Here is a 23,578-nt window from a genome sequence, read left to right on the forward strand (position 1 = left end):
GTCGGTCGCCATTGCACCATCGCGCGTCAAGAAAGCGAAGCACACCCTTCCCACGCACACCTCGCTCCGGCCCTCGACGACCACCCGCCGCAACAATGCCTCGCCGCTTGAAGACAACATGGGCGATGCAGAACCCGTCGTCCTCACGTCACCCCCCGACGCCTCCACCGACGCCGTCATCCGAATCGGACCTCGAGGCGAACCTCGAGGACGATCCGGACCGTGAGACCGCATCGGAGGAGGAACCGGAACCTCTTCCGATGGATGAGGTCGTCTTCGACTCGTTGGACACGACTCGGAAGGAGGAGGAGGACCGGCACCTGCGCACCATTACATAGAAGGAGACCGACGACTGCATCCTAAAGCGCATCATCGAGATCTCCAAGGAGGAGGAGCGCCACCACGAGGAGGAGCGCCACTGCGAGGAGGAGGAGGAGCGCCGCCGCCGCTAGGAGCAGGAGACCGAGCGGCGTCTCGCGATGGATGCGGAACGGCGCCGGCGCAGGGCTGAGTGAAAGAAGCGCGAAGAGGAGCACCGACAGCAGGGGGACGACGACGCAGGCAGCACCGGCAATAATTAGTAGCACTAGTGATTAATCTATGTCTTAGGACAATGTAATAATTTATTGGTGCTCAAAAAACGGTGTCGTCGAATCCTTTATTTGATCATCTTCACCTTGGTGCTGAGAAATACCGTGTTGCAGCATGTCTGTGTTCTAGCAGTGATGGGGGTACATCACTGCCGGGCCATTCTTTAAACCGACAGTGATTTCAGTGTAGCGGTTATAGCATAAGTAAATTATCTTTTCATCTCCTTTCGAATACCTCCTACTGGCACAACGGTTAAGACCCCACAACTTAGCCCCCGATACCCGTGTTCGAATCCCGAGCACCCCAATTTTTTGGTATAATTTTATTATTTATTAAGCATTGTAAAGGTAAAAAAGACAAAATAAATAAACCAGACATAGATCCTATACTATTGCAGCGGTTAAGTGTCTGAACTCTGTAGTCCGAGACCCGAGCTCAAACCCAAGGGCTGGCATAATTATTTTTTAATTTTTTATATATCATCGCCGGTTTTCAAAATCAACCGATAGTGATAACAAGCATCACTGTCGGTTTTTTCTCATCACTGTCGGTTTATTGAAACCGACAGTGATGTTTATATATATTAAAAAAATTATTTTACATACTGAATAAATAGAAGCATATGTATTCCTATCTCGAAATGGCTTGAAATTTTTTTGGCAAGCTTGTACACCCAAATTAAGACCCCAAACAGGATCTTAGGTTTTTATGATCATTTTTTTATTTATTATATTTTTCTCTGTGCCCAATGAGACAAAAGAGGGTGAATTTCATCTTAGACCCAATAGATTTTTTCATCCACCCCCACAAAATTCTTATCCCTAGGGCACATTAGAGCCTATGTAAAAGTTTGGCACCATTCTGGATCTTTTGATGGGTAGACTCAGTTCAACCTATAATTAAACGGTCTCATCGCGCGGAAATTCAATTAAACCTCAGAAAGTAGCAAACCATCTTCGGAAAATCCAAAACTTGGTGTTTCCTTCACACGTGGCATGTGCAAGCCTGAGAAAAAGTTTGAGACCAATACGACATCGGAATGCATATGAACCACAGAAACCTTGGTAACCTATGTGTATAGTCATGGTTCGATAAAAAGGCATATGTACCTCCGTGAAGCATGTATACACCGCCTATGTTGAAATGGCTTGAAATTTTTTTAGCAAACTTGTACACCCAAATTAAGACCCCACACAGGATCTTAGGTTTTTATGATCATTTTTATTTATTATATTTTTTTCTGTGCCCAATGAGACAAAAGAGGGTGAATTTCATCTTGGACCCAATAGATTTTTTTCATCCACCCCCACAAAATTCTTATCCCTAGGGCACATTAGAGCCTATGTAAAAGTTTGGCACCATTCTGGATCTTTTCGTGGGTAGACTCAGTTCAACCTATAATTAAACGGTCTCGTCGCGCGGAAATTCAATTAAACCTAAGAAAGTAGCAAACCATCTCCGGAAAATCCAAAACTTGGTGTTTCCTTCACATGTGGCACGTGCAAGCTTGAGAAAAACTTTGAGACCAATACGACACCGGAATGCATATGAACCATAGAAACCTTGATAACCTATGTGTATAGTCATGGTTCGATGAAAGGGCACATGTACCTCCGTGAAGCATGTATACGCCGCCTATGTCGAAATGGCTTGAAATTTTTTTGGCAAGCTTGTACACCCAAATTAAGACCCCACACAGGATCTTAGGTTTTTATGATCATTTTTTATTTATTATATTTTTCTCTGTGCCCAATGAGACAAAAGAGGGTGAATTTCATCTTGGACCCAATAGATTTTTTCATCCACCTCCACAAAATTCTTATCCCTAGGGTACATTAGAGCCTGTGTAAAAGTTTGGCACCATTCCGGATCTTTTCGTGGGTAGACTCAGTTCAACCTATAATTAAACGGTCTCGTCGCGCGGAAATTCAATTAAACCTCAGAAAGTAGCAAACCATCTCCGGAAAATCCAAAACTTGGTGTTTCCTTCACACGTGGCACGTGCAAGCCTGAGAAAAAGTTTGAGACCAATACGACACCGGAATGCATATGAACCACAGAAACCTTGATAACCTATGTGTATAGTCATGGTTCGATGAAAGGGCACATGTACCTCCGTAAAGCATGTATACACCGCCTATGTCGAAATGGCTTGAAATTTTTTTGGCAAGCTTGTACACCCAAATTAAGACCCCACACAAGATCTTAGGTTTTTCTAATCATTTTTTATTTATTATATTTTTCTCTGTGCCCAATGAGACAAAAGAGGGTGAATTTTATCTTGGGCCCAATAGATTTTTTCATCCACCCCCACAAAATTCTTATCCCTAGGGCACATTAGAGACTGTGTAAAAGTTTGGCACCATTCCGGATCTTTTCATGGGTAGACTCAGTTCAACCTATAATTAAACGGTCTCGTCGTGCGGAAATTCAATTAAACCTCAGAAAGTAGCAAACCATGTCCGGAAAATCCCAAACTTGGTGTTTACTTCACACGTGGCACGTGCAAGCCTGAGAAATTTTTTGAGACAAATACGGCACCAGAATGTATATTTCTAGTTGCCCAACAAATGTTACACGAATTACATGCATGACAATAATTAAACACACAAAGCCGTACATATTAAAATTAGAATCCAATTAAACTATGACCTTGAAAACCTACTAAATAAACATTAATTACCATCAGAATCACTGCCGGGATCGATCGGGCCATGCACACTAACATGCCTCTGTAGCCATATATGGTAATTGATGTCACGGATTATGTATCCGCTTGTATCGATGAAGTCCAATGCCCGTATGAGTGCACTCTCTCGTGCCTCACAATACCGAAAGAATGGTCGGCCATAGATGTAACCTACTGAACGATCACTACCCCTGTTAGTAATCCTTATGCAGTACTGGCGTCCTTCTGTAGTGAGCTGGCCGAGGTTTCTATTGCAGAACTCCCAATCATACCCGAGTTGCTCCGTAGCTTGGTCTAGAACGGCCCACAAGCCACATGCAGCATAGGTAAGGTCCTATAGCGCAATCTGCATATGGTGAAAAAGAAAAAAATTAGAGAATGTTATTACAATATTAAACAACAAATAACCACGACTCAGGTATAAGTGACCATTTTACCACATCCGCATGGTTGTAGCTCGCAAACTATTCGCTTGCTTGCGGGATGGGGATATCACCAGCATTCAAAGCAAGTGCCTTGAAGTGCGAGAAATCAGGCACATCATAGCAAATACGTCGAAGTGCCTCTAAACAAATACGCACGGCAGTTAATTGGGCGCTTATCATGTCCGAGCTCAGTATTCCGGTCCCGTGGATATGGTTCCGATGATTTGAACCCCTTACAGGGATGAAAACACTGAGTTCACACGTCCATAGCCGACCACTTGCATTAGATGTCGTGTTCTCGACGATGTCCGAGATAAAGAACCAGCTAAGTGCTGTTCGCAGCCAATCTATTGAGGATATAGTCTGCGACATATATATGCATGCAACAATGATATTAAACTAATTACAGTTATTTGTTAGCATAAAAAAACAAAAGATGTTGGAAAATATTTCATACAATAGCTGGAACTGGGAACCGTGGAATGGCCACGTTAGGAGCGAATGGCTCATCGCTAGGGTGGAAACCTGGTTCTTGTGGTGGGGGAGGTCCGTTGTTCATACCACCTGATTGATAAAATGCAAAAAAAAATATGAACTTAAAATATATGGACAAAAAATTCTTCCAAGTAAAATATGGCAACATAATTAAATATAGGTCGAATGCAAGGAATAAGAATATATATAAATATAGAATGCAAAGAAACATGAATATAAATATAGATCAAATGAATATAGATAGAATATTGGAGAAGACAACATATCAATACCATTGAAAAATACAGGAGCCATGACCAAATCACGTAGAGAGAGAGTGAATATCTTGAGAAGTGAGAGTGAAACGTGAGAAATGAGATTGAGAGAGTTCGTGGGTGGGTGGGATCGATGTATGTGGCCGCCAGTTTATTTTATATAGGGGGGCATGGACATCACTGCCGGTTTTTAAATAGAACCGACAGTGAAGGTGTATATCACTATCGGTTTTTAAATAGAACCGACAGTGAAGGTGACTATCATTGTCGGTTTCTAAATAGAACCGACAGTGAATGTGCATATAAGTAAAGGATATATTTATTTAGATACTACAGTGGAAAAGTTTTAACAACAACGATATATTTATTTAGATAGTAATGAAATACATAAAAAAAATTACAAAAAAAATTAGAAATAAGTTACATATACGATAACAAAGACCTTACACTAAAATTCCATATACGATAACAAAGACCTATTTGCGTACAGGTCAATGTTACCATTTGTATCAACACATTATAATTTAACCACCTCAGTAGCATTCTTCTAGCACCAACTAGGGTCAAACAATAGCACCGAGGTGGTCTACGAGCTATACCGGTTGGAGATGACAAGGTGGCATCGATGAATCCATGCCTCTGCTGTACATGGCCTTTTTCTCGGTACAGTCCAGAGCACATCGGATTCAGCTCGGCACCGCACCGATGAACCAATGCCGCTTCGGGACGAGAAATTGCCCAGAGCACACCAGGTCTCTCTGGACATACAGTCCAGAGCGCACCACAGCGGATGGCTCTGTGAACCTCGTGGCATCTCCAATCTTCGGTGTTGCTCTATCTTCAGTAGCATTCTTCTAGTACCTCAAGTGTGCACCATTTTGGTGGACTACGATGCATAATGATATCTGTGGTTTGTTGTGAGAGGAAAACATTATATCATGGCTGATAAGGCCTGGCTGAAACCAACATGCATGGAGAGGCTAGCTCCTGGCCGAGGGCCATTTTATAGGGGCTAGCAGTCATGGTACATTTTTATTTCTGAACTAAAATTGTCGGGGTAGGTGGGAGCAGTGTTCCAACGGTTGTGGTCATGGGAGCACTGTTGGCATGTGAGGAGCATCTACACATCACTATTGGTTTTAGTTTAAAAACCGACAGTGAATTGGGCCTTCTGTGTCGGTTTAAGCAACCGACTGTGATAGAAGATATCATTGCCGGTTTTGAACCCAAAACCGGCAGTGAAGGGCCCTGCGGCCAACTTTAGGTAAAAAAATATAAAAAAACAGTGTCGGTTTGGAGCCTGCCATCACAGCCTTTTGTAAAAAATATAAAAAAGTTTGGCCTGCCTAGGATTCGAGCGCGGGTCTCAGAGTACAGAGTGCGTGGCCTTAACAGCTGAGCTAGAATGGGGAGTTCACTTAGTTTACTTTTCTTTATTTATTTATTAATAGAAATAATGCAGTTAGTTTATATTCTAAAATAACACAAAAATTTGTGTCTTGATTATTTAATTCTATGATAATTAATGTGTCTATAATTATCAAATAATAGTGTTTGTGAACATCATCTTAATATTTACTTACATAGTCAATAATTAAATTGTAGAGATGCGCACAAAATATAAATTAAATATTCAGTGCGAATTACTGATACAACGTCTACATAATGATTACATAGTTAACAATAATCTAACTATCTTTAGGTACATCAACAATGAGGGCCTCATTGTGATCAATTCGTACGTAAGCAGGTTCATCACCCTCTTGAAGGATAGGTAGGGGTACGTTCGCCCCGAATGCAGGCATTTCCTGATAGCCCCATGTAGTCTTCGTCCGTCACTCTATCGACACCGACAATCTTCCTTTTCCCTTCTAGAACTACTTTTAGCCTTCCTTTTGTCTTGTTGTCCCTTGCATAGAAGACTTGCATAACATCTATTGCAAGGACGAATGGGTCGTCTCTGTATGCGGTCTTAGTGAGATCAACGATAGTAAACCCTTCGCTGTCAGTGTTGATTTCCTCAAGCCAGACCCACTGGCAGCGAAAAAGAGCTGCCTTCAACGGACCATAGGCTAGCTCCCATATCTCCTCTATGAAACCATAGTATGTCGCCTGCACGTTGTCGTTTTCGTCGTGAGCATCAAAACGAACACCACAATTTTGGTATGTGCTCTTTCCATCTTGTTTTTTTGTGTAAAATGTGAATCCATTGATCTCATACCCTTGGTACTTAAGATATGTACTCGAAGGTCCCTTGGCTAAGGCATCCAGTTGATTACCCAACTTTATTCCAAGCAAGCGACGTCGCAACCAGCTGACAAATTCCTCCTTATGTTTTTTATCCAGCCAAGCCTGTGACTTGCTCGGATACAGAGTTTGCAGCGATTGCCTATGCTCGTCAATGTATGGCATCATACCCTCGGCTTGCTGGAGAACAGCGAACTGTGCCTGTCTGAAAGAAACAAAGTCGTTTACTGTAACAGATTTCTCCCCGACCGTTCCTTTGCCACATAGTCTTCCCTCGTGATGAGATTCTAGAACTCCGACCCTTTTGATGTCTAGATAATATGTGCAGAACTTAATGGCCTCCTCTGTTGACCATCCTTCAACCATGCCCCCTTCTGGCCTAAATCTGTTCCTAACATATCTCCTGAAAACTTTCATCAATCTTTCGAAAGGGAACATCTGATGCAGGTACATTGAGCCAAGGGCTCTAATTTGGTCAACAAGATGAATGAGCAGATGCAATGAGATATCAAAGTAAGTCGGCGGGAAATGCATCTCAAGCCTAATGAGAGTTTCGGCTATGTCCTGCTACAGCTGCTCTAGCGTGGACACATCAATGACCTTTTTTGAGATCGCGTTGAAGAACGAGCAAAGCTTTATGATTGGGGCGCGGACCTTTGGGGGGAGGATACCACACAGGGCAACAGGGAGCAGTTGAGTCATAATGACATGACAGTCATGGGCCTTCATAGGGCCATAGTTGAACTTGAGTTCTCTCATGTTCACTAGCCTCTTCGGGTTCACACAGTAGCCCATCGAGACTTTGAGTTCATTGAAGAAAGAAATAAACGCACGCTTTTCTTCCTTCTTCAATGTCCATGATGCAACCGGAAGTTCGAACTGGCCATTCTCTAGCTCCATAGGATGCAGCTCCTTCCTGATTTCCAAGTGTTGCATGTCCAGACGTGTGGCTAGTGAATCCTTCGATGTCCCCCCGGTGTCCATCAAGGTGTTAAGAGTGTTAGCGCACACGTTTTTAGTGATGTGCATGGGATCAAGACAGTGGCGTACACTCAGAAATGGCCAGTAAGGTAGTTTCTAGAAAACCGATTTTTTCTTCCAAACGCTCCCATCAGGCGCTGCTACTGCATTGTCCCCCTTCCCAAGGACAACCTCCAGTTTGTTGAGTTCTCGAAGTATCGCAGGCCCGTCTCGATATTTTGGAGCTAAGCGTTTCTCAATAGTACCGTTGAAATCTTTTCTGTTCCTGCGGTAAGGGTGATCCTTAGGTAGGAACCTACGGTGTCCCATATAAACTATCTTTGAGTTATTTGGTAGATTTACCGCATCGGTGTCATCCAAGCACTCGACACATCCAGTATAGCCTTTTGTCTTCTCTCCGGACAACGAACCTCGACCTGGTAGGTCGGTGATTGTAGCGATAAGTACTCCCTTGATCGTGACATGTTCCTTTTTGTACTCGTCCCAAATATTCGGCACACCCTTTTCAAACATCTCCACTAGTTCATCGATCACTGGTTCTAAAAACACATCGATGTCATTCCTAGGCTGTCTTGGCCCTTGGATCAGTAGTGGCATCTGGATGTACGACCACTTCATACAGACCTAAGGTGGAAGGTTGTATATACAGAGCATCACTAGCCAGGTGCTATGATTGCTTCTAACCTGGTCGAAAGGAATCATCCCATCTGTGCTCAAAGCAAACCAAAGGTGCCTTACCTCTCCACCGATGTCCTTATAGAACATAGTATTGACAGTCCTCCAGTCATGCCCATCGGTGGGGTGCCTCATCATTGTATCTTTCTTACGCTCTTCGCCATGCCAGCGCAACAGCTTGACTGACTTTGCACATGCAAACAGTCTATGCACCCGGGGAGCTATAGGGAAATACCAAACGACCTTTACGGGACCTCCTCTGGTCTTGGTACCCTCATCTGACGGTCCTTCCTTATACCGTGGAGTTTCACACTTGGGGCACTTGTCCAAGTCTTTGTATTTCTCTCCATGGTACAATATGCAATCATTGGAACACGCGTGGATTTTTTCAACCTCGAGGCCGATGGGGCAGATCATTTGCTTGGCCAAGTATGTCTTTTCTGGTAACTCATTTTTTTCTGGGAGCATTTTCCTTATTATAGCTAACAACTGATCGAAGCCTTTATCGCTCAATCCGTTTGTCGATTTGAACTCTAACAACATGATGTCGGCTTCCAGTTTGCTTATTGGACAATTCCTATACAATGGTGTTTTGCCATCTTGTCTTATTTTCTCTAGCTTTCTCAGCTGTCTTTCACTAAGACATCCGGTCTCTACATTACGTAGCAGCTGAGAAATACCATCGTTATCCTCGGTGTCGTCAGCTAGCGTGTTCCTAAACACATTATTAACTGTGGCCATAAGTTTCGTGTTGACACCGGGTTCCTCATCAGCATCGTGGATGGCTACGTCAGTCATGTCCACATCATCATCGTTTTCCCGCAGAATATTCACACCAACCTCGTCATGCATAGTCCATATCGTATAGTTTGGCATGAACCCCCTGGTAATCAAGTGTGATCGTATAGACTCATTTTGACGAAAGTTCCTATGATTCTTGCAATCTTTGCATGGGCAGAAGATAGGGTTCCCATTCCCAGCATGGGCTTTGGCATCGGTGATAAACTGGCTGACGCCATGCATGTACCGCTTGTCCATTCGGGACAGATGCATCTACTCTCGATCCATCTCTGCACAAAAAAATACTAAGACAGTAATTACAAAGAATTAATAAGAAATCGAGCTTCATGAACAACAATTATAGTTCGAAAGTACCATTTTTGGAAAACATTATTGTACACTAATTATTGAAAAATTGAAATTGGTAGCCCCGGCCCTGTAAATTGAAAATCGTAGTAAAAAACAATTATTGCACAATATTGAAGAACAACTATTCTACTCTACTTCTAAGAACTAAATATAGCATCACATACTAACAATGATGATCTTGACCACCATGGAATAATTAGCTAGGAATTTAAATGTGTTCATAGACACCAACCTTTTGGATGATGGATTCACCGCAATTGGAGCCTTGCATAAATGTCCAATTGGAAAAGTGCTATCTAGAATGGAGAAAGAACTAGAATGAGAATCAAGCAATGTAGCCTTCAAAACGAAGCTAATTAAGCAACAAAATCAAAGGAGTGGATGTTTGTTACTAACCTTAAAGCAAAAAGATCAAGCCATTCTTCAAAATCCAAGCACTAGCTTCATGGTGAAGAGCAGCCGCAACAATGGAGGAAAGGGCCCAAAAGCGCGCCTCTATTCTCAGGATGGAAGAGGGGAGGAAGAAGAGGACGGTTGCAACCTTTTTGTGTTGTAGGCTTATCACCATCGGCTCTTGGTTAGAACCGACAGTGATAGTGCCCAATCACTGTCGGCTCTTGGTTTAAACCGGCAGTGATGAGTGCCCGCCAAAACACTGCCGGTTCAAGCCACAAACCGGCAGTGATGTGATCCTTCACTACCGGTTTTAGCCTAGCCCCAATCATTTTTTCATTTTCAAGCTCATAACCGGCAGTGAAAGTACGTCACTGTCGGTTCTCACAAATCCGGCAGTGATGAGGCCAGCAGTGATGTGCAAATCTGGCGTAGTGACATATCATGCACATGATTTGATTAGCTTGATTATATATATATATATATATATATATATATATATATCCGGCTGGCTTCCTCTTCTTCATGTACATGAGCACTATTTGCATATATCCACATATCAACTGAGCCAAATAGGAATAGACGTGGCCAAATATGCTAATTGGCCATTCATGCAAATAGTTAGGCATTCAAGTCTGGTGATCACATATACATGTATATCTCCTTTGCTTTAATCTTGATTTTCCCGTATTTTCACGTGAGGAGCTTTCCGACGTCATGTCCCTCTCAAATATATTAAATAATATTTTCTGGCCGGCTCGTAAATATCCCTTAATTAGGAGACTTTCTTGCTTTTGACATCATCAGCCGATCTCTTCCTTTCCAGGACAAGCCTACTAAATTTTGGTGTAAACACATGCCCCCTAGTTCGGAGTATGAATTTTCATGCTTCGAACTATTTTGATCCAATAATCTCCTTTCTCGAGTCAGCGACATCTGATTGCAAATACTTGGCTTTGATGACTTACTTGGGCTGACTGTTCATCTGCTTAAGCCGATTAAGAGCTGGTCCCCGTGTTTATAACTATAATCGGCTATCAAATCACCGGTAAGAAGCTGAAGAATTCACTGGTAGCAATATTACCTTATTCCAAGCCTGACCTATACATGTGAACTTTGAAGTGTCTATCACGCCATCTTAGGTGGTTGACGAATGGAACGGATTAGAATCTAGTCACCTCACTTCTCCTGCTTAGAAAACTTGGGTTTTTGAAAGATTTTTAAACTAAAACATAGCTTTGCTCCCCAAATGATTCTCTCAGATTGCTCAATGTGCATAGTTCCGCACCAAGACATTGTTTCGTCTCTATTTACCCTACTTCTAAAAAGCGTATGTGGAGTTCGGGTAGGGACAAAGTATGTAGCATACTTACCTTGCGTATCGTAAAGTCAAACCCCGGATCCAAGGAGAGAAGTGTCGTACTCTTTGATCAAGATGTGCATGTGTGTGGAATATTTAGTGTCTAACCTAATTTTACTATGCTCTCTGAAATATATTTCTCTCTTGTGAATATTTTTGCGAGAACATGGATTATCTTAATTCTCATCTCTTGTTCTTTTCCCTTTTTTACTTTGGACCTCTTTTGTGTCCATCTTTTTATATTTTTGCATGACCCATGTCTCTTTTACAACAACTTTTGAGAGAAATATCATTAAGAACTTGGAGCATTTATTCTGATAAAATCTAGCAAACATATTTTTTCTTCTCCTAGTGTAGGAGCAGAACATTTTAAGGTAGATGAAAAGCATGTTTTTGCGTACTTCCGGTGTAGAAGCAGCACACATATGTAGCGTGTACGTGATCTTGATCTTGAGAGCATGATAAATCTCTCAACAAGGGTCAACGAGCCTTGACAAAACTCAACACAAAACAAGCAACTTATGTGGAAGGTTTTTAATAATAACATATGGCCTTGGTAGGAAATTCAACATCATCGAGGAGACAAGCTATCAATTTTGAATTTCTGTAATAAAACTTCCCAAGTACTTTGCAAAAGAAGGTTCCTTTCATCATACCATATCTCATTCATCAACTACTTAGATAACATATTTTCCCTATGATAGTTTGTTCACAAGTGATAGAAAAAGCAGGGAATAAAGAATATATACCTCACATCCGCATGTATGTACCTCCATTCTAAGCCTGGTCACCTCAGTGTGTTTTCGGCTTGCTCGGCGACCTCTGCCAGCTCGTGGCATCCCTGGTCGTCGTCGAAGAAGTCGGAAGTGACGGTGGCCTGGACAAACGGATGAATCCTGATGCACGGTGCTAAATCCTGAAGCAGTATAAAACAACTATTGGCCGAACGAACAGGTTAGAATCGGCCTTGAAATCTTTGATCATTAATAGAATGTTTTAGCCGATGCAACTCTAAATTGGGCTATGGTGGCCTTTTCCGCTCCGATTTTTCCAGTGAACAATAAGAACGATGAAGGCCATCGGCTTCCAAGCGATGCAGCAGTGACGCATTAGTTGTGATCGGCCTTCGGGCTAGATGCAATATCAATGAGAAGATTGAACCGCAACAATATGATATATATTGATCGTCGAGGGTCCATTGATGATGGCTGATGGCTGTTGTCGATGGTTGGAGAGGCGACGTCGGCTGACTTTGTATCGGCTATTCACTACTGTCAGGTCCGATACAATCATACCAACAGCTGATACTTCTCCTGTATATTTTCCATTTTTCTTTTGCTGCTTATATTCTCCTCTAGATGCAAGTGAGTAGCTTCAATCGTTTTTGGAACACCTACGCCTCCAAGCTTTTCCTGTCGCCCTCGTTCAGCCACTACCGGGGTATCTTTGCTAGTGGTTGCTCTGAGCCAGCCACGTTGCATCGTCGCTTGATGCCTCGACCGAGATGGAGATTGAGCCAGCACTGTCCCCTCAGCCGATCAGGCCCGTACCTAGTAGAAGTTTATAGCCCAACATGTTTGGGCCTTGTTTAGATTGGGGTTAGGAATCAGTATTTGATAATGTAGCACTTTCGTTTGTATTTGACAATTATTGTCCAATCATGGCCTAACTAGGCTCAAAAGATTCGTCTCGTAATTTACAATCAAACTGTGTAATTAGTTATTTTTTTATCTACATTTAATACTCCATGCATGTGTCCAAAGATTTGATGTGACGGAGAGAGAGTGAAAAAACTTACAATCTAAACAAGGCCTTGATTTCTTCTTATTGTCCGGCCAGCTAGCTACGAACCCAGGCAAACCAACGTGGCCGTATGCTCTTCTCCGCACAGGAATCTGGGGCCAATCGGAATTTTTCTGACACCATGTACACCGGCCGTGGGTTCCACCTTGTCCAGGCATGCAGTAGCCGATTGCAGCACAGGCCTATCGGTTATATAGCCGATGGAAAACATTATTCGCAACAGCCGATGAACGTCGTCGCTTGCCTAGTGCGTCGGTTATACTGCATGGTCACAAGGCGGCAGGAGCCATCGAGTCTCCGCGTGTGTGATCTTCGTGAGGTGGTGGCCAATGGCTGCTGCGGCTTCATATGCCACTCTCGCTCTCCTCGCCGCGTGGCATGAGGACCTTCACAGAACCTCCATATCAGCCCAGTAATCCTTTAGAGCGCATTTCCAGTGACGCCTTCCACCACGTCGTGCTTATGCTGCATGCGCCTCTCGGGTCTCAGCGAAGCTGACGCGGATACTGCTAGAGCATTCACCCGCTGTTGCCCCTTCATTTGAAGTTGTAGCTTTTCTTGATGGTGGTACCGTTGATAAGGTTATCGTTGCTGGTATCCACTTTCTCCGTTTTCTTTCTCGTATATAAACAACAAAGATAAATGCAATCGGCCCCTAGGCCTCTGCATCTTTCAGCCGATATAGTTGTCATCACATAAAGAACCTCATCATCAGCCTGTAACATATCAAATATACCCTTTTAGATATTCTGGTTTTGTGCATGCACGTAGTAGATTCCGATCAATCTTTCTCGTATGTGATGGTAACCTCCAATTGGCCAGAGCATTTAAACTCGGCCGTAGCAGCAAGATAATCATCAATCGATGGTGACTCTATCTTGTCCTTGACTTCCTAGGAAACGATGAATTTGCTAGCATGACTCCGATTGCACCAAGGCTGTATGTAGGGAAATTATTCTCTTCTTTGCTGATCCTGGCCATATTAATTTCCTGAATCTGAAGCAATATCACCTTGTTGCATGTGGATTCGTCTGACATATATGCATGCAAAGCCTTCAATTTCTAGCCAACAACATTAACAAACCCACACTTTCTTGAGGCTGACAGAGGTGAGCAGCCGATGGAGGTGAGCAGCCGACTCATGTGAGCAACCGATGGAGGCGAGGGAGTAACGGATGCTTTTGCCTGCAAGTCCGAACATAATATTGCTAATCCTTATTTGCTCGGCCATGTTACAAGATTTTTGTACGAGGACAACTTCTTTTTTATTGACCGGGCCAATTATTTAATATCTTTTTGCACCTTAAATTTTTCCCCTTCCCAGCCATGAAGTAAGCAAGATAATCCGAGCTTTTGAATCACGACCGAGTTCCTCTTCACAAGATGCTAGTGCATATTGCTCTTCTGGCTTAAAAAAATAAGAGTTAAATGCACCAGAGGTCCATTAACTTATGAGGAAGTTTCGGTTAGATCCATCAACTTCGAAAGTGGCTTTTTGGGTCCATAAACTTTGTACGTCGTATCACCTAGGTCCATTCCTCTCCACGTTGGCTTCTCGTGCTGACGTGGCATGATGCCGTGGCCATGCAGGCCAGCCGCAGCCTAGAGCAGAAGCCGGTGGACGGCGCCGCGCCACCCCACTTTGGAAGCTTGTATCTCTCCAACCAGGCCGAATTAGACTTTGGCACTTTAAGCAAAGTTGGAGATCTCGCGTAGCTCTACAACATTTGTTACTACCTCTTGTGCCAAAACTAAACGGATTCGGAGTTAAGAGGGGACAAAGATTGATGTTTCCGTGAATTTTTGCGGTAGTATTGCATGAATACAGAGCGCGGCGTCAGGGACGACGGCGGATGCGGCTGCGACCTGCTGCTGCTGGTCCTCTCCTCCATGGCCGGCCGCCGGCGCAACTCCAACAGCTTCCTCCGGCGCTCCTGTGCTCTGCCGCGTCCACATCGCCATCGCCGGGTACGTGATGGCCTTCAGCTTGGCGCAGGCGATGCGGCGCCCCGTTATCTCCTTCACGCCATTGTCCCCGATGCCCAGGCCGCAGAGGTAGGTGACGTACTCGCCGGCGCCGAGGTCGTACACCAGCCCTGGGTCGACGGCGCGGGACGGGTTCACGTACCCAGCGCCCATGCTGTAGAAGCTCGCCCGCCGGTACTGCTCGTCCTTGATCGGCACGCCCGCGTGGTCCGCTGTGTTCGACGAAGTCATGATCACCGACTTGATCGCCACGGGGGACCAGCGCGGGTGAAGGCTCTTGATGATGGCCGCGAACTGCATGAAGAAGGTCGGGTGCATCTCGCTGGGCGCCCATGCCGCCAGGATGTTCATGCCGGGACCGGTGATGTCCGGCTTCAGGATGCCCGGGCTCGCCTTGTTCGGCCCGCGCGACGAGAAGAAGGCCACGGACGGCGCCGGGGAAGAGCCCATCACCGTGCCCCGGAACATGACGGTCACCGTGGGCTTGGGCGTCGACTTGACGTACGCCGCGATCTTCGACCCTGCGGCGTAGCTCACGTGCGACGCCGGCAGAACGTGCGCGTCGGCGAAGGTGGTGTACCCCTCCGCCGCCTTGTTCATCAGGATCATGCCGGTGTCGCCGTACGCGGACACCATCTGCCCCTGCTCGACGTGCTCGGTGATGGAGCAGCTCTCGCACAGCACCACCTTGCACCTCACCTCGGCCTCTACCAGCGTGCTGCAGTCGTGGGCCTCCGGGTCGCCATTGCGGCCCGGAAAGACGAGCGGCAGCGGGCGCCCCGCGGTGTTGTTCCGGGGCTGGAACAGCGACTCGCCGTCGAACTCCTGCCCGTTGCCGAGCTCACCGTGGTGCGTATCGTGCGGTCCATGGTGCCCGCCGCGACCGTCAGCATCCACGGCGGGCCTGGGAGGGTGGAAGCCTGCGCTGCCGTGGCTGCATCGATGGAAGAGCTCGGCTGCGTCGTGGTCGCCCACGGCGCGCTGGACGGCGAGCTCCGGCGGGACCTGTTCGGCCGCGCGATGCCGGAGCTCTTCGCCCTCCCTCTGGCGGTAAAGCAGGGAACACTGCCTGGCAGCCGTATCGACGGCTACATCGGGCCTGACCCCGTGAAGGCCCCTGGCCTCGAGAGCCTGCGCATCTCCGAAGCCACAGACGTCGGCAAAGTCCACGCCTTCATAAATCTCGTTGGCCCCATGGAAACACTGCCTTCTGGTACGCAAACGCATGGATTATGCTGCTGTCTACGTGTTAAGGAATGTGATTTTAGTTGTCATGTTGTTGCCTGCTAACGGTGGGGCCATCGTTGCCGGCCGCGGCGCTGACGAAGATGTCGTGGTCCATGGCCTTGAACGTGGCGATGGCGATGAGGTCGTAGTTGAATTGCGCGCCGTCCGTGGCGCTGATGGAGAAGGAGAGCACGTCCACGACGTCCTTGACGGCGGCGTCCAGCCCGGCGATGATGTCCATGACGGAGCACCGGCTCCGCGTGCACACCTTGTAGATGGCCAGGTGCGCGTGCGGCGCCATCCTGGACGCTGTGCCGTGCGCGTTGCCGCGCACGTCGGCGTTCTGCACGAAGTTGCCCGCCGCCGTGCTGGCCGTGTGCGTGCCGTGGCCTACGTCGTCCACGGGCGGCGCCGTGTTGTTGATGGCCGTGCTCCCGAATGCATGCGCGTCGATGACCTTGTTGCTGCACCCGCCGCCGGCGATCGACCTGAACTGGCAGGTGCCCTTCCACTTCTTGGGCGGCGGCGGCAGCTCGACGTCGTTGAAGGACAGGTGGCTGGGCAGGATGCCGGTGTCGAGGAGCCCAATCACCACGCTGCGGCCGAACCCGGACCAGCTCCAGAAGCCGTCCTTGCCCATGTGGAGGCCGAGGAAGCCCGACGAGTGGGTGGTCGCCAGCGGCAGGAACTCCTCGGGGTACAGACGACAGGAGCAGGACCAGCAGCAGCAGGTCGCAGCCGCAGCCGCCGTCGTCCCTGAGGCCGCGCTCTGTATTCATGCAATACTACCGCAAAAATACACGGAAACATCAATCTTTGTCCCTTCTTTAACTCCGAATCCGTTTAGTTTTGGCACAAGAGGTAGTAACAAATGTTGTAGAGCTACGCGAGATCTCCAACTTTGCTTAAAGTGCCAAAGTCTAATTCGGCCTGGTTGGAGAGATACAAGCTTCCAAAGTGGATGGCGCGGTGCAGTCCACCGGCTTCTGCTCGCGCGCCCGCTGGCCTGCGGCTGGCCTGCATGGCCACGGCATCATGCCACGTCAGCACGAGAAGCCAACGTGGAGAGGAATGGACCTAGGTGATACGACGTACAAAGTTTATGGACCCAAAAAGTCACTTTCGAAGTTGATGGATCTAACCGAAACTTCCTCATAAGTTAATGGACCTCTGGTGCATTTAACTCAAAAAATAATAAGCTGCTTTTCAATATCCTCCTTATATATCTCGCTTCCAGCCCCATAAATATCAAAGTTGATTGTTCCTCAAACCTGAGCCGGCTTAAATAATTCTTTACTGCTACTTCTATTGATATTTTCATCGGCTCGCCCATTGCTTCATCGGCTATTGGACCTTGTTTTGCATCTATTCCACGTTGGCTTGAACTAATAAAGAATCAATATATGTTTTGTTTGTACTCAAGCCACGCTGCATGGACAAGTCCAACACCAAGTCCGATCCAATAATCATTACTTGATTTCCTTTCTTTCCTTCACCATGGGTTACATACGTGACTTTCAAAGCCTATCGATTTACCTTATTGGGTGCTCTGGTTGTATCCATCGGCTGGTTTGTCCCTATAGGCTGTAGTCAAGACGTCGAGCGACCTAACTTCTTCTTGCCTTTTGCTGGACATTTATATGCTTCCCTAAACAACTTCTCCCTTTTTTCTTTGTCACCTCTCTATCCCTTAGGACAATAACTGCTTGAAGTCGTCTATCAGCTGACAGGCTATCGGCTAATCAATATGTTAACAGATCATAGTTTCCCATCACTGCGCTAAGAACAAAGAAGGTACCTATTACCAATGCATGTCCTATCTGAAGTGAGCTCTGTCCTAGTCCCACATGCCTCCTTTCTCATGTCAACCTTCTCCATAATTAACTTAGCATCAAATCTAACTGAATAACATATAGCCGATAGACATATCTCATCGGCTTTCAGCTTCAATGTTATGATCTCTAATTGCCATCAGAATTTATGAACATGTCCCACCATAACATTGTCAAATTCACCTCCAAAGAATAATTAAAATTCCCCTTTGAATAATGACGAAGTGCATTGCAGATGGACTGACTCAATATTGATGAGAAGATCGAACCGAAACAATATCAATACCAATTAGTCTGATCCAATCTAAAATATTACCGGTAGCCGACTAGCCTACACGTCAAGAGGACATAATAAGAACATGCTTTGACAGCCCCGGTGTGAGTCATCGGCTAACTATTCCATTGGTCCATCAGCCTTGCTCATCAACTTGATGTAATAAAATATTTCAATAGCCGATATTCCTATGTACTATTTCGATAGCCGATGATATAATAATGTTTTTAAATAACCGATACACTTTCCACCAATGATGTCGGCTGTCTTCATGTACTCATAGGCTCCAACTGAATCATCAATGGTCATCGGCTGTGTCATTCTTCATCGGCGTCATGGTCTGGCCTTATCTTGTATATAATATTTAAATATAGTAAGTCCTCGAGCTAGCTCGTGCATGTAAATTTGATGTTTGCACCATATTAACTATCTTCCTTCCAAACTTGTCCTAATGACATCGGCTATCAGACTGATCGATTGGAAAGTCATCGGCTTCTGGGCAAGGCGTTGAACCTTAAGGTTAGCAGCCGATTCTGCTTTTGGACAGCCGATCTCCACGTACCAGAATTATAATAATTATTAATCTGATCTTCCTGTTTGCATATTGAGGCACATGTCGGCTTGTGGAGAGCCCATAGTTCCCTGTGCTGGAGGAGTGCCAATGGTAAAATCGGCTCCTATGTTGGTGAAATTGGCTATCCCATAGTCGATTAAAACTTTGTTGGTTCCCCCGTAGCCAATTGAACTGAACCAATCAATTTCTTGAAGACATCTGTCAATATTCTTGTATATCTAGTCACATCGACTGTCCCTGTGTGCCACCATTTTCTCAACTAGAAGCAATAATCTCCAAAGCATAGATAGCCGATGCATTTGCTCTTCAGCCTATGCTTTTTAGCATGGTCCATCGCCTTTTGTATCTTTGTTTAGATGACTATCAGCCGATGCTTATTAGCTTGATCCATCGGCTCAAAATTTCATCGGACAACTGAAATTGCTTCCTGAAAAGCCAAACTTCATACATGCACATACGCTCCGATCCTTTCTTTCATGCATGAATTCAAATAGTTATGCATCATATACATGAAGAGCTAGAGATCCTTTCCATGTCGCACAATGCTCTTCCGCTTGCATCTTCGAGAAAAAGGCCATGGCGTACATATGGCGAGGTAGAATATGAAGTCCAATGAGATGATCGCCAATTATGTCGATGCCTATATGCAAGCTCTTGGCATTTTTGTCATGTTCAATTGTGGATATATCTGACTTCTAATCAAAGGATTGTGGTCCCACTGAGCGTGCCAGAACACGTGTCGGCACGAAAATATCAACACGCAGCAAGCCGGAAGGATATGCTTGATGGAGCAAGGCTAGAGATCCGCTTGGCTACAACGTGGGACCAGTCGATCCTGTGAATTCCTAAAGGCGTGCCAGTCAATTTGACCTGCAATTGACAAGGAGAGAAAGTTTATCAGTAATTTAGGGTGGAATATGCTGGTTTTGCCCAGACAGTTCCAAGTGTGCTGCTTTGGGAGTCGCCAGATGGGGAAATCGACTAAATAGCCGATACGAGAAAAAATTGGCTTTTAGGGACTGCGATGTTCGTGGGTTGCGATTGATTTTACAGTAACGAATACAACGCACCTAGATATAAGTAACGTCATCAGCTAGATAAATATAACAAGTGTAAAGCATTGAGCCGATAAGTCCAACGAGAAATGATGTAACATGCGAATAGATTGACTGTATAGTATAAATGGATCTACAAACGCTCTGAATCTAATCTGTTACCATCAATAGTGAGGTTCGACCGGATCGATGCAGCTATGCTGATAACAACAAACTAAAGCCAAAGAATTCGTAAAACCATCTATATATTGACATGTTTCTGAAAGACATGCTACATGTGTGAAAGCACAAGCGAATAGGTTAAAATAGACGATTCCGGTATAAAAAGGGTTACAACACGTGAACAATCGACTATTTAACATGGACAGGTCTATAAACTCATCAGATCTAACCCGTTATCCTTAATAGTGGGGTTCGACCGGATCGATGATAGCCATAATAAAGATAATAAATTAAACCTTTAAAGTAAACAGATCTATTCACATTTAACATAATCATGAAGACACAACATAAGCATTAAAGTACAGGCGATCGACTATTTAGCCGATGCAGGCATAGCAAACAACCATGGTCATGCCTAGTCGAAAGAAAATCTACCAACTAGCATCCTCTGATCTAAAGTATTAACAGTGGGGATCGACTGGATCGTTACATCCATATTAGCGAGCTATAGATCATATTCAACTAGCTAGTAAACCTTCTCAAGATTAGACATACCTTAACCACATACTATGCATGATCAAGATTGAAGTAGAACGGTCGATAAAACATAATTTGTCGTTTAAAGTAAGAACCATCGCGACGTGACAAAATAAATGATGGACTAAAAGGATGTGAGGCCGATCTAGACGGATCTCGATCGGGCTGGTTGAAATTGCTGAAACTAATGACAGTAAGAACACCAGCAAGATCGGTAACTTAATGAATCTACCCAAAGGAAGCCACCCTTGGGTAGAGCCGATAACTTGACCTTAATCTAATTCGAGTAGGGGAGTTTGAACTTAACCGATGCAACCGTACTTGAACTAGATAAGGATTGATAACTAGCTTATACTAGAGCTCGCAAGAGGTCGGTCGGACCGATGCAGCCTTACAAACATAAGTATAAGCCATGACGGTACTTATAGAGAAGCCAGAGGTCGACCGGACCGATGCAGCCCTACTTGTTGAAGAACTCACCGAGATCTACACTACTACTCCTAAGGGTTGGCGTGAAGCCAAAAAAGTAATTGGTATTGATTCATTGGATATCTTGATACAATGGCTGAGGTTTATATTTATACCCTGGGCTGATAAGAGTCCTAAACGACGGGGGTGCTGGCGGAGGTCCTGAATGAAGTTTGGGCGCTCATCTCCGACGGTATGTTCTATGGAACGACGGGGGTGCTAACCTTGGTGGCGACCCATCACCCTGATCTGGACTTCATGGCCATCTACAGAGGATACGCCAATGGGTGGAGCACAGATGAAATCATGCGCTGGGGGAGAGTTTGGTGCCACATGCACAGATAGTTGCTGAGCAGGTCACCGCGTAGTGGGTGATAGTGGCTCGCCGTTCGTCCGTGGCTGAAGACGTGCACCGAGAAGATGTTGTCCAGCCTATGGTGGGAGTGGAGATTGGGTCGGAGGCAAGCGTCATCCTGCCCCCAACAGAGCCAAACGTCATCCCGACCGGAAGCGTGCTGCCTTCGTCCTTGTCGTCCTTATCGATCGTACCGACAGCCGATGCTGCCGGGAGGCCATAATAGAGTTTAGGATAGAAATAGTCGGTTCATGTAAGAGATGAGTTCATAGGGGAGCCCCCGTGTGAACAACTTTATATTCAGAAATATTCTAAGTTCATTTTGTGATGAAATCACTCGTGAGGGGAAGCTTATCCCATCCACCCTTGTTTTTACCCTAGCGTAGCTTTGTTTTTTGTCCTTTCTTTTTTGCACCTGCCCGTTGACCCGTAGGCTGCAACCTTAAGAACCTAGGCATGGCCCGCGAGGCTCAGCTACTCATAACTGTAGGTCGTGGTGGGATGTGATCGGTCGGGAGGTTAAAACACAAGTTACATAGGGTAATCAAAGGAACTGAATGCCCTTTTATTTGGGCGATGCCCTTGCGTTTGGACAAAAAGTATTACTATATGATAGTAAAAGGGGAGGGTGGTATCGCACCCCGTGGATCCTCCGAGTGACCTAGCCCGAGAGTGATCGGGCTAGGGTGCTGTAGGAGCAAACATTGAATGGAAAGAGAACGGTAAGACCGAGTTTTAAGGGAAGAAACGACATAACCATTCGATGTTCCATATGTTGGTGAGAATGTTGCCGTTGCCATCCTTTAGCTAGTAGGCGTCTAGCCAGATCACCTCGGTCACCGTGTAGGGTCCTTCCCATGGTAGAGAGAGTTTATGTTTCTCTTTGGTTGACTGGGTCCTTCGGAGTACAAGGTCACCGACCTCAAGGATCCTACCCCTGATTTTTCTTTCATGGTACCTGCGGAGAGTTTGTGGTAACGAGCAGAGTGGATGATGGTCATCTCACGAGCCTCCTTGAGCATGTCGACCGCATCCTGCTGAGCCTCCATGGCTTGGTCTTGGTTGAAGGCCTTTACTCTTGGGGCGCCGTGATCGAGGTCGAAGGGCAACACTGCTTTGGCTTTGTATGCAAGGAAGAAAGGGGTGAACCCTGTGGACCAGTTTGGCGTCATTCTTAGGCTCCAGAGGATCACTGGAACTTCTGCAACCCATCGCCCCTTCTTGAGTCGATCGAAGATGCGGGGCTTGAGTCCATGGAGGACCATGTCATTGGCCCGCTCGACCAGACCGTTGGTACGCGGGTGCCCGACCGAGGCCCAATTGATCCTGATGCCGTATCTGTCACAGAAGTCTAGGAACTTCTTCCCGGTGAAGTTTGTTCTATGGTCGGTGATGATATAGTTTGGAACACCAAACCGATAGATGATGTCGAGGAAGAACTTAACCACCTCTTCCGAGCGGATATTGGTGATGGGTTTCACCTCTATCCACTTGGTGAATTTGTCCACCGCTACGAGCAGGTGAGTAAAGCCGCTCGGGGCCTTTTTGAGAGGTCCGACCATGTTGAGGCCCCAGACTATGAATGGCTAGGTGATGGGAACGGTCTGAAGCTCTTGTGCCAGCAGATGAGTTTGTCGAGCATAGAAGTGGCATCCTTCGCACCTTGTGGACAACCTCCTCTGCATCTCGCAGCGCAGTGGGCTAGTAAAAAACTTGGCGAAAAGCTTTCCCGACAAGCGACCTCGGGGCCGCGTGATGTCCGTAGATTCCGGCATGGACCTCGATGTAACACCCTAAAAATTTGACTCTTTTGAAAGAGAGCTAAAATGATTTATTTATGAATTTTTGTGCACATGAAATATAGGAAAATAATTTTTCATTAATTTAAAATTCATCATAAGGTACTAACATGTGTGAGCATACATGCTGTTGCATTTTATTTATTGTGATGAATGGTGTTGATCCAAACTCCAAAGTAATTTGGAATATTTTTGAAAAGGGTTTGAAAATGGCTTTGAAATAAAAGAAAAGAAAGAAAAGAAAATT

At 45.5% G+C, this 23,578-nt stretch overlaps 1 pseudogene; it reads right to left on the reverse strand.

Moving 5' to 3' along the window:
* Positions 1 to 359: 359 nt before the first annotated feature.
* Positions 360 to 22,797, reverse strand: LOC136465866 (subtilisin-like protease; annotated as a pseudogene).
* Positions 22,798 to 23,578: the final 781 nt, after the last annotated feature.

Source organism: Miscanthus floridulus, chromosome 7 (assembly GCF_019320115.1).
Source record: "Miscanthus floridulus cultivar M001 chromosome 7, ASM1932011v1, whole genome shotgun sequence".
NCBI classification, from domain to species: Eukaryota; Viridiplantae; Streptophyta; class Magnoliopsida; order Poales; family Poaceae; genus Miscanthus; species Miscanthus floridulus.